General features: G+C 43.7%; 1 pseudogene; it reads right to left on the reverse strand.

The window, feature by feature from the left end:
* Positions 1 to 1,148: 1,148 nt before the first annotated feature.
* On the reverse strand, positions 1,149 to 3,748 carry LOC120433796 (annotated as a pseudogene).
* Between the last annotated feature and the right edge of the window lie 8,336 nt (positions 3,749 to 12,084).

A 12,084-nucleotide genomic window follows, 5' to 3' on the forward strand; every position in this document is an offset into this window, starting at 1 on the left:
TAGTGCATGAGGCATAGATAGACAGAGGACCGAAAGGGGGAGAGTATGAGGTGTGGTACTGCTCCTGAAATTCAGAATAATTATCACCACTTACTTAAGGCTTACCACAAAAAAAGAAAGAGACATATAGATATAGTGAGACTGTGCATTTATTTCAGTTACTGTTTTTGTGCATTTTGATAGAGAGGAGCAGCCTCCTTCCACTTTGATAGAAATTACACTTACACATCACACACAGTTTTAACACCCTCCATACGCCTGTCCTTAAGTTTTTAGCCTAATTGTCATATTTCTGTAAATGTCATGTCTAATCTGTTGCTTGCTGCTTTAACAAAAACATATCAGATTACTATTACATTATAAGACAATGAAACACTAAATGTATAAAGGCTAATTTATACTATTGAGCCCGCGCCATCCTCTGTCAGTACAGAATGTTCCATACTAACAGAAAAATGGCGCTAAACATCTTTTTGAAAACTTTAAGCACTTATTTCTTAAATCCAGCTACACAGACAGCGCTACATCTGTGTCAGTTTCTGAGAGCCAGGCTCCATGATGCAAGTTAGGCTTTATACATTTAGTGTTTCATTTCCACTTTTAGTGACGGTAAAAAGGCAAATCAACTCACCTCAATATTAATTTCAGTTTAAGAGTCCATATCAGTCATAAACCACAGTATTTACTTCAGTAACATACCCTCTATGTTCCTCCTTTCTAAACGACTGTAGCGTGCAGCTGCTGATACCGACACGCTGCAGCGGGCACTTTTATTCAGTGAATGCCTTGGTCCAAAAACTGTAAGAACAGTTATTAAAAAACACAAACTGAAGGTCAAGCTGATCTTAACACTGATGTACAATTTATCTGTGAATTCATCCGATTTCCACAATACAATGTTCCATCCTCAAAACCTCACCTTAAATCTAATGTTACATGTTTAAGGACACAACTTTCACTGCCTTACTGTCCTGATGTTTAGTTCTGTAGTCAACTAAAAACTGCAATAAATCCATTTGTAGGAAATCATGATAGAATTACTGCCCCAAATTCCCGCTTTCTGGGTCTGTAGTGACAGCACATTTTCCTCAGACTTATCTACATCATGAAGGATCACACAATTCTTGTCTCACTGTCACCGCCTCACACTCCCAGCATTCAGATGAATCCACTGCAGACCATATCTGCTGGGGCATTCAAGGCTGACATCAAATCAGCTTCCACCTTGTGTCTGGATGCTGGGTCGGGTCTGGTTCACCATCAAGACAGACTCAGAATGAAGTGCCTTCAGCCACGCTGATGTAATCCTTGAAGTCAGCTGGGACACTGAGCATAGAGCAGACCTGCACAGTAGCAACAAAAAAAGCAGGGAAGAAAATATGGAAAACACTGAATCAGGTGACACTGTAGCCTTATCTGCTATACACACAGAGGGAAAAACACAGAGGGAAATGCCGAGGAGCTCTGACCAGTACGTTCCTTCTACTCAGGTCTGGGAACTGAACTGAGGACACTGTAGCACAACCAAAAGTGTGAAGCTAAGGAAATCCAAGGACTCTGACAGTAGAACACCACTGAATGAAGAACATCACTCATACTCTCAAAACCAACTGTGAAAGAGCAAATAACTGAACAATTTCTTCAGTGGGTTAAGTTCACAGCCTTCTGAAGTTAGCCATCACTAACTTCAGTGATGTTGCTCTCCTTTTTTTGTTCCCCTCAAGATCACTCTGTGATCCGAGTATTCAGAGTACCCTGATTTCTGAGAAACATCATGTTTGACCATGACTTCTGTCCAGATTAGGAGACAGCTGGAGAAACTACACCAGAGGTATCTTTAATTAACCAAGAACTGTGCTGCACAGTGTAACTGCAGCTACCCAGGCTAGCGAGGAAGCTCAATAGCTAGCTGATTCCAAAAAAAAAAAAAAAAAAAAAAAAAAAAAAAATTTTTTTTTTTTGTCCAAATAGAGAACAACCAAAATCTCAGCTCAAAGCTTTAAAACAGTCGTCCACAAACCAGTGCGTGACAGTAGCTAAAATCTGATTTTATATCATGTCACTGGCTGCACAAAAACCTTCATTCCGCTCCGATTAAAACAAGAAATCAAGTACCTGTCTGAACTTAGCTCAAGCTTGTCCATGTCATCCTGTAGCTTCTGAGACTGTGGATCATCAAGAGGAGAGCTTTGGATCATTCCAAGGAGGGTCTCCAGTGCTTTCACACGCTTTCTGATGGCACACAAGTTGGATTGATATAGAGCTGTAACAATTCCATACACTCCAGACTTTGAAAAGCTAGGGGTGGTGACCAGGTGAAACAAATTACTTCTTACCTAAGGAGTGGAGCAGTAAATACTTAAAATAAATACAAAATGCAGTTTGTAAACGATGATTTCATTTCATAAAAAGACCACCATAGCAAGAGTCAAACATGGTGTTGGTAGTGTGGCGGGCTGGGGCTGCTTTAGGACCTGGATAAAAATCGAGGCCTGAACTCTGCTCTCTACCAGAAAAATCCTGAAGGACAATGCCAAATAATGCCAAACCCAGCAGCAAGTCCACCACTGAATGGTTCCAGGAAAAAAAAACAATGGTTTTGGAGTGGCCTAGTCAAAATGTGGACTTAAATCAGATTAAGATGCTTTGCCATAACTTTAAACAGGCTGTTCACTCTACAGTTCTACAAAGATTAGGCCGAAATTCCTTCACAGCAACGTGACATACTCACTGCCAGTTATACTGCAAATGATTGATTGCAAACGGGCAAACCTACTTTTAAGTTTAGGAGGCAATCATTTATTCACATAGGGCCATGTAGGGTTGGATTTTTCCTGTAAAACAGCATTTTGTATTTTCTAGGATATTTTAGTCTAGCATTGACATTTGCCACACTGCCTCTGGAACATATTTGAAAAGAAATTTCATCAAGAAAAAATTTGATGAACTTATTTTTAAAAAATTACACTGCAGTAAATTGTGATACAGCAACTCAATCTGTGTCATATTAAAACGCAGAGCATTAACACTCACAGCAGCATCACAGAAAAACAATGCTAGGAACCTATAGCCTACCCCCTGTAACTACACCTGATCAACAGAGCCTGATACATGGATCCTGAACAGGTTTCAGTCCACTCTGTATCTAACACTCCATCAAAGTGCTGTGTTATTCGGGATTAACATGGCGATCACAGAGTTTTCAAAGACACAGAGGGCAGAGAGCCTGTATTAGCTGAGCTGTGGTGTACAGTGATGAACAGCAGCAAGGTAACGACTGGAGGATCGTGCTTGTGGTGGTCCTACCTTGATTTGCCATCTATGCTGTTTTGGAGGACACATTTCCACGTGATTGCAAAGCCGTAATAGAAGGACATCTGTCAGAGACAACAGACAGTAAACCTCTCTGAACACCCGGAGGTCACACGTTGAATCACGCAGTTAAGGGTTCTGTCCTCACCTCGCAGGACAGCCGGGCCCCGTGACAAGCTCCGTGTCTGCGGCCGTCCTGAAGCCCTCGGCGGCTCCCCTTCTCAAAACCTTCCCGGTAGCCTTCATCTCGGAACCTGCGAAACAACCAAACTGAGCTTCGGACTGGTACAGGAAGCAACATCTATTAACAAAACCCACCTTTCTTCTGCAAACACAATGCTATCAAACAGGTCATCGTCCATTCTCATGTCGGCCATTGCCCCAACTTCCGGCTAACTCGCCGGAAATTGTCATCTGACTGAACTCTGAACACGGTAGCAGTGCCGCCCCCAGGGTAGGAGGAAAAGTGTTCTCAGACGGTATGATTTTATTTGATTTGATTTTTTTGTCCCGTGCTTTAACAAACGCATAGAAATCAATAAAGCAGTTTATCAGTTGTGCAGGACAGCAGCCTGTTTTAGCTCTTTTCAAAGATTCAGCTCCTTCAGTTCAGCTCCCACAAAAGAGCCAAATCTTAAAGCTCCCAAATGGCTGTTTTTAGTATAATTCGGTGCTTCTAATTTAGCCTAATTTAGCAAAGATGAATGTTTTGTGTGTTGGTGAGTAACTTTAAGTGTTTTCATAAAAGTTGTACTTTTGTGCATTTACTATTAGGCTACTGGGGAGAACTTACATGGGGTTTAAGTCCTGTAATAAAGTTTGAATTCTTTTGTCTTTTACAATAGAAAATGACTAACAGTTACTGGCTATCATCTCACCCAGCTCCTCATCAACATGTATCTGTAGCATCCCCGGTTGAAAAGATGGTCTCTAAAACCGATGGTTCACAATCCTTTTATTAAACAGCCTTGTATGTGAACACACCGTAAGAGCTACAACATATACAGAATAAAAAATACCATTAGTAAATAGAAAACAGCATGTTACCTTTAACCTTTTGCCTTATTTATTAATCATAAATGAATTATTTTTACGTTAAATTAATGCACCTCTCAATCCTTGACGATCTCTACATTGAGTGCTATTACCATGTATATTTATTAAACCCTTCTAACATTAAGCCAGTACCAACCTTTTCTATACCATGAAATTAAATACAACATATTACAACTGTCTTTGACCACATAGCCTATAACAGTGAACCTTGTAAACCTTTGCTTTGCTGACTAAGCATGACAGATTTACCAATGTGCCCTCTAGTGGGTGAAAACATATCCGTTACACTTAGTAGTGGTCAGCAGCTTTATGCTTTGTGAAATAACAAAGTACACATTTACACAACAAAACTTTGATGCCAACCTTGTTCCTCATCAACCAGGTGCTAATGAACTGTTTGCAGCTTAGAGTTACACTTAATAGCTGTCCTTTTCCGCTTTTAACCACTGAGCACACCTTCTTTTTCTCCTGAAACTCGCGCTTCTGCTGTATACTTTACGTCAACTGATTTACAACACGTTGTTGTTCTTTACCTTTCAAAGTATAAGCATTAGCTGCGTCCAAGCTGCAACAGAATAATAAGCAATTATGAACCAATTTACAATAAGAAAATATCACTAATGTCATTTACACTGGGGGCACTGTTTTTGAATAAATGCACTTATGTTGTTTGAGTTGCAGAAGGCCATGGTATACCTGCAATTTTCGGTAAGACAGTGGATGCTGCCGCAGAAGTACTTGTCTCAAAAAGGCACACAGGATCGGTAGATGCAACTTAAGGAGAGAGGGCAAGCTCTCTTCCAGCTACAGGGATGGATGAGTGATTCTTGTCTTTGCAGGTTTGTTGTTGACCATGTCTGACAATATTTTCATTGTACAACTACTGCACTCAGCCTTGCAATCTCCAATATCATTGAAATGCAGTCAGATGCTGCCCTTTTCTACTTTTGCTCTTTTCTTCACTTTTTCCCAGCATGTTTGCATTTAAATCTGGATCCGCATTTCTCTGTCACTCTGTATACCTGGCCTATACCACTACACTTGCTGTCTGTAGACCGTTTGGCCCTTCTTTTAAATATTGGTATGAATCTAGTCTGTTCTTTTTTTTTGTTTGTTTTTTTTTGCCTGTCCTGTTTGGCTCTTTTGCCATCAGAATTATTGTCTAAAGGCGAAGAAAGATGCCCAACGGATTTACTTTACCAAATGGACCATCCCAGCCTTGCCGTAATGGTCTATTTGATTCACCTTTTATTGTTTATTTTCACTTGTTAAATACAGGACAGACTTGACTGGGGAAAAGAAAGGAAAGAAAACAGCAGGAAGAGGGACGGGGATAAAGGGCAAAATCAAAACCAACAAAATAAGCAGACAAAAAATACATATATCAATCACCTGGATCACCTGTTGAGAAAGAAAAAAGAGAAAACAAGCATTAGAAAAAAAAGAGCAACATAATAACCAACATCACGATGATCTATGGGAATGTAACAGTAAATACTAAATATTAAACATTATTGTGCAGCACGTAAGATCGACAGAGCACAGTGTGCTTTGAGGTAGGAGCCAAAAAAGGTGTAGTTTGTGTGTGTGAGCACCCGTGTGTACACCTGTGAGCATGAGCGTGCTTGTATTTAAAAGGTTCCTTCATGTAATGATCTGCTAGAGGGTGTGGGGAGCCACAGCCCAGTCCTCCAGGGCATGAAGCAGGTATGGAGGAGATCAAAACTCCAGACATCCAGAGGCCCTCAGAACACAAGAGACCAAGGGAGACCAACAGAGGGGCAGCCGCGCCACTATCCCAGAAAGAGCTGAGGAGAGCCCCAGATGAGGGGTCACTCAGCAGCTGCGGAGCAGAAGCCGGGGGGTTGCAGTGACGTGCCTGTGAGCTCCACCGGCAGCCAGCTGTGCCAGAGTGACTGAGCCCCAGGCCGAGAGGCTGAGGGCACCCCACCCCTGAAGTGGCCCGAGCGAGCCCCAGGCTCCAGGCCCCGACAAGCAGCCACCAAGGAGTGAGCCGGTGGGTACCCGGACGCCCATCCCCGGACACAAAGAACCACCAACGCACCGATGTCTGAGGGTGTCTGCCACTGGCAGTGGGAGTGGTGGGGGGAGATAGGCCTCCATACCTTGGAGGGCCTGAGATGTCCCTAGAGAGGTGGTGTCTGATACCCGACCTGACATATAGACACAGACATACAGGCACACACAGATACAAACATCCATTCCCACCCTCATGCTCTCATATGCAATTACTCAAAACTCACCCAACGTGGAGACAGACATAAAGAGACACTGTACACACAATCACACTCCCCAAGGGTACTCTAAGCCCCAGGTCTAGGTACCCTTGCCCCTGGAGGGGGAAACTGCACCCAGACCCAGGTAGTGTTACCCTTTTCCCTGGGGTGGAGAGAAGCAGACTGGCCCGACTCGGCAGCAGCAGGGAGGCCCCACATTCCAGAGACCCCAATCGGGCGGCCAACTCCTCCTCCTAGCTCCCCCGTTCCAACAGGCTGCAGAGAACGGGGGTGTGTGAAGATTCCAAACCTCCTTCCTCCCGCTTATATGTAGTGTTGATGCATGTGTGTTCTAAGGTGCATTTAAAACCCAGGAGGGCATGGAGCTACCTGCCAGAGAGCAGCAGGTAAGCGCATAGCCCCTCCTGATAGCCCTCAATGTCTACATGTATTTAAAATTGAGAGGTGGGCAACGACGCCAGGGGTGAGGTTGTACACCCTGATGGTCTTTTGGATACCGTGTAGCGTGCCCACCCCCAAGATCCTATATGTATGTGTAATGAGAGTGTGAGTAATGTGAATGTCTAAGTTGTGGGATAAAATTGAGGCACAGGCAGCCAGAAGGGGACAGAGGGGGGGATGCCTCCCCTGCACCCTGGTGACACACCTTTACCCCAAGGCCCTGCATGTGTGGGTGATTGTGGTGAAGCGGGAAGAGGGAGGCAGCTGGAGATGGGGAGGGAAGGAAGGGAGGGGCAAGTGACCCCTCCCTGGGGCCAGCTCCCCCGCTGACCCCAGTAGGCACCCCTATACTCTGCAACCCGCCAGGGAAAGGGGGGCCCAGGCCCATCCGGACTGGGGCCTAGTTCAGCAGCGCCGCCTAGCCCCACAGAGCCCAGGACAGCCCACCCAACCCCACCGCAGAGAAAACTGCACCCACCCCGTCATCCACTCATCTTCCAGACTACACAAAACAATAGACGCCCAGGCTGAGATCTTCCTCCACCTCTCCTATATCTCCCCCTCCTGCAGAGTGAGTTCCTGAAGAGAGGAGACCTGCAAGATGTAACAGCTTCCCCCACCAGTTGAAGAGCCCCCCAGGAGGCTCAATGAGCCAGCGGAACCCTGCGCCAGGGCTGGGCCCCCATACACCCACCCGCCCACAACCCCAGCAACACACCAACCGGGACCCAAGCCCCCAAGGCCCAGCCAGGGCCCCAGCCCAGAGACAGAGCACCCCCAGAACCTCACGCCCGTCCTGGACCCACCCAGGGGCAGCCAGGCTACCAGGTCAGTAACCCACGTCCGTCAGCACAGACCTCCCTAGCCTCTCAAGCGCAGCAGCCACGAGGAAACCGTCACCTAAGAGCCAACAGAGCCCTTAATAGGCCATGACCGCAACCCCGGGTTGAGCCCTCCAAGGAAGATGCTCCTGGGGAATCCCCCGACACCCCAAGCCTGTCTCTATCCCCACACCAATCACAACCGCGAAGGTGGGACCAAACTATGACCCCCCCACCCCCACTAGGTGATGGAGCTGATCAAAGGAGCCCAGAGCAATTGATCTGATGTGGTGGCAGAGGCTGTATCAAGACTAATGTAATCTAATAGATAATTTCTATATTTGTTAGAATTAAGATTATTTTTATTTTTCCAGTTCATGAGGACTGTTTTCTTGGCTATGCATAGGGCAGTGAAAACCATATGGGCTATATTCTTTTCTGTAGTGACATTATCTAAGCTGCCCAACAAACACACTAAAGGGGAAGTTGGAATGTTACATTTCAGACACTTCGATAAGTCTTCACATATCGCGCCAAAACTTCGGAACTGGTGGACAGAACCAAAGAGCGTGGACTTGATGCATTCTCAATCATCCAGGAAAGTAAATCTCCAAAAGTTGAATCTGTTCATCTGGACGTAGCGCTTGTGGAGAAACGTCACACTCATCCAAGTGACTTCTTCAGTCTCAGCTGACTGCAGGTTTCCCCAAACCTTATAAACAGTACATTTGCATAATGACTGAAACCAGCCCACTGAAGGAACAATGGGCTGTGAGGTCAGTTCCTTAATCATAATTATGCAAATTCCCATGACCATTGATCAACAATAACTGACCAAAACCCACTAATCAAAGAACACTGATCAATGGCCATGGTCCACCTGTAACCGGAAGGTTGCCGGTTCGATCCCCGGCCTCTCTGTCCTGGTCGTTGTGTCCTTGGGCAAGACACTTTACCCTACCGCCTACTGGTGTTGGCCAGAGGGGCCGATGGCGCGATATGGCAGCCTCGCTTCTGTCAGTCTGCCCCAGGGCAGCTGTGGCTACAACCGTAGCTTGCCTCCAGCAGTGTGTGAATGTGAGCGTGAATGAATAATGTCATTGTAAAGCGCTTTGGGTGCCTTGAAAAGCGCTATATAAATCCAATGCATTATTATTATCATTATTATTATTATTATTATTATTATTATTATTATGTTTTAGCCATCCTGAGATAAACTGAAGCCTGTTGGCTAAGAAGTAGTGCTGAAAGTTAGGTAGTTCTAATCCTCCTTTATCCTTGGTCTTTTGTAGTGTTTTTAAGCTTATCCGTGGAGGTTTATTTTTCCAAAGGAATTTGGACATATATGAATCTAGAGATCTGAACCAATCTTGAGGCGGTTTAGTTGGGATCATTGAGAATAAATAATTTATTTTTTGTAAGACCATCAGTTTTATAGCGGCAACCCTTCCCATGAGTGATATGGGTAGACATTTCCACCTAGCCAGATCGCCTTCTACTTTCTTTAAAAGTGGGATATGGTTTAATTTAGTTAGATCTGCAAGGTTGGGAGAAACATTAATACCTAAATATTTTATATTTCCTGATTGCAGTGGTGTAGAAGAAGAATTATAGAAGGAGCAATTAATCGGAAGGACTGTAGATTTTGACCAATTAATTGAGTAATCTGATATTCTTGCAAAAGAGTTTATCAATTCAATCACCCCAGAGATATTGGTTTGTGAGTTTTGGAGAAAAAGTAGCACATCATCCGCATAAAGGCTGATTTTATGTTCCACGCTCTGCATTTTATGCCCTTAATTACTGAATTCTGTCTAATTGCTGCTGCTAGTGGTTCAATAAAATTGCAAACAGTGAAGGGGAGAGTGGGCATCCCTGCCTGGTGCCCCTCAGGAGACAGAAGCTGGAGGATGTCTGGTCATTTGTTTTGACACAAGCTGTTGGGGAATTGTATAATATTTTTAACCAGTTAATGAAAGAGGTTCCAAAACCAAATTTGTGTAAAGTTGCAAATAGAAATTTCCAGTTAACTCTGTCAAATGCTTTTTTTGCATCTAAAGAAAATATTGTAGTTCCGATGTTTTTACTGTATGAGTAGTCTATCAAATTAAGTAATCTACGTGTATTTGTTGATGAGTGCCTACCTTTAATGAAACCAGTTTGGTCAGGGTGAATTAAGAGGGGGGTTATTTTCTAATCTCTTTGAGAGAGCTTTGCAGATTATTTTAAGGTCTACATTTATAAGGGATATTGGACGATAGCTTGAGGGATATACAGAGTCTTTGCCTGGTTTTAGCAGGAGATTAATGTTTGCAGAATTCATATTTGATGGAAGTCTGCCCTTTTCTTTGATTTCCAACAACGTTCTGTAAAAACTGGTGTTAGAATCGTCCAGAATTCTTTGTAGAATTCTGCAGGAAAGCCGCCTGGACCTGGAGCCTTATTATTGGGCATACTTATCACGGCTTCCTGAGTTCACCTGATGTCAGTGGCAAATCCAGTGCCATTGCTTGAGTTTCTAATAATTTTGGAAGAGTTATGTTGTCCAAAAACGGATCAATTTCCTTTTTAGATGGGTTTATTTGTGGTGAATACAACGCTTTATAGAAATCTCTGAAAATGTTGTTTATTTGTTTCGGGTCATATATTGTGTTCCCAGATGAATCTTGAACAGCACATATAGTTGTTTTTTCTTTATTTTTAGCTGGTTTGCTAGAAATTGACCGGATTTATTACCATGTTCATAATTTTGTGTTTAGTCTTTGTACTAAGAATTTTGTTTTTTTATCAATTATCTCATTTAATTCTAGTTTTGTTTTATGATTTTGTTCAATGTTTCCTGATCTTGGTGGGACACGTAGGCTTTTGGGATTTGATGTTTTTTCTAATTCCTGAATATTTTTGTTTTTCTTTCTTTTATGTGATGAGAAAGAAATTATTTTACCTCTCATCACAGCTTTCCCTGCTTCCCATAGAACAGAAGCTGATGTTCCGGGAGTGTCATTACAGGAGTGCAGAATTATTAGGCAATGAGTATTTTGTCCACATCATCCTCTTCATGCATGTTGTCTTACTCCAAGCTGTATAGGCTCGAAAGCCTACTACCAATTAAGCATATTAGGTGATGTGCATCTCTGTAATGAGAAGGGGTGTGGTCTAATGACATCAACACCCCTATATCAGGTGTGCATAATTATTAGGCAACTTCCTTTCCTTTGGCAAATGGGTCAAAAGAAGGACTTGACAGGCTCAGAAAAGTCAAAAATAGTGAGATATCTTGCAGAGGGATGCAGCAGTCTTAAAATTGCAAAACTTCTGAAGCGTGACCATCGAACAATCAAGCATTTCATTCAAATAGTCAACAGGGTCGCAAGAAGCGTGTGGAAAAAATGTGTGGCGAGAGTCTGACTATGTGTGTGCATATTTACTAATATGAGTACGCTTGGCTTAAGTGTGTGTATCCTATACGCCTGTGTGCGCTGTCTGACTGATGTAAATGTGCTACCGCTGAGTGCATGATTGTGCGTGATCGTACAAAGCGATGTGGATGTTGTTTGTGGATGAGTCTGGAAGCAGGTGATCAAGCAGTGAAAGAAAATAAAAAGAAAGAAACCAAGGACAAGGGTGAGCAGCATAAAAACAGAGGGGGAAAAGAGAAAAAACGAGAAGAAGAAAAAAACTTGGAAACATTCCAATTAAACCATTGATGGAGAGTGACGGTGTTAATTCTGCTATGATATCACACTTAAGATGCGATTTGATACTGGTAAGTTAAACAGATGTTAATGCAAGTTAGTGTGAGTGGATAGGAAAGGGTGTAGCGGATTCTTATCTGGTGTGAAGTTAATACAGCCACAGAGTGATGCCGGGTCACGGTAAAGCTGTCCATCCACGAGAGCCGGTCCACAGCGATGACAGCGCTGGAGCCCTTCTGGATGAAGCCGCCGGATTGGGAAGAGGACCCCGCGCTGCTCCAGGATCTCTTTGGGGAAGTCCGCCTTTTAATTCCCTGTTTCACCTGTTCCTTTTGTTTGAAGTGGCTGAATTTGGCCACAATAGGATGTGGTCTCCCGGTAGCAGCCCGCATGGGGCCGATGCGATGCACCCTATCAAAGGCGATGTTCTTCACCGTGTCCTCCGGCAGCTTCAGGTGGGTTTTGATGAAGCTTTTACCGTAGTCTCCGCTGTTTTCTCCA

The sequence above is a fragment of the Oreochromis aureus genome, linkage group 1 (genome assembly GCF_013358895.1).
Source record: "Oreochromis aureus strain Israel breed Guangdong linkage group 1, ZZ_aureus, whole genome shotgun sequence".
Classification (NCBI taxonomy): domain Eukaryota; kingdom Metazoa; phylum Chordata; class Actinopteri; order Cichliformes; family Cichlidae; genus Oreochromis; species Oreochromis aureus.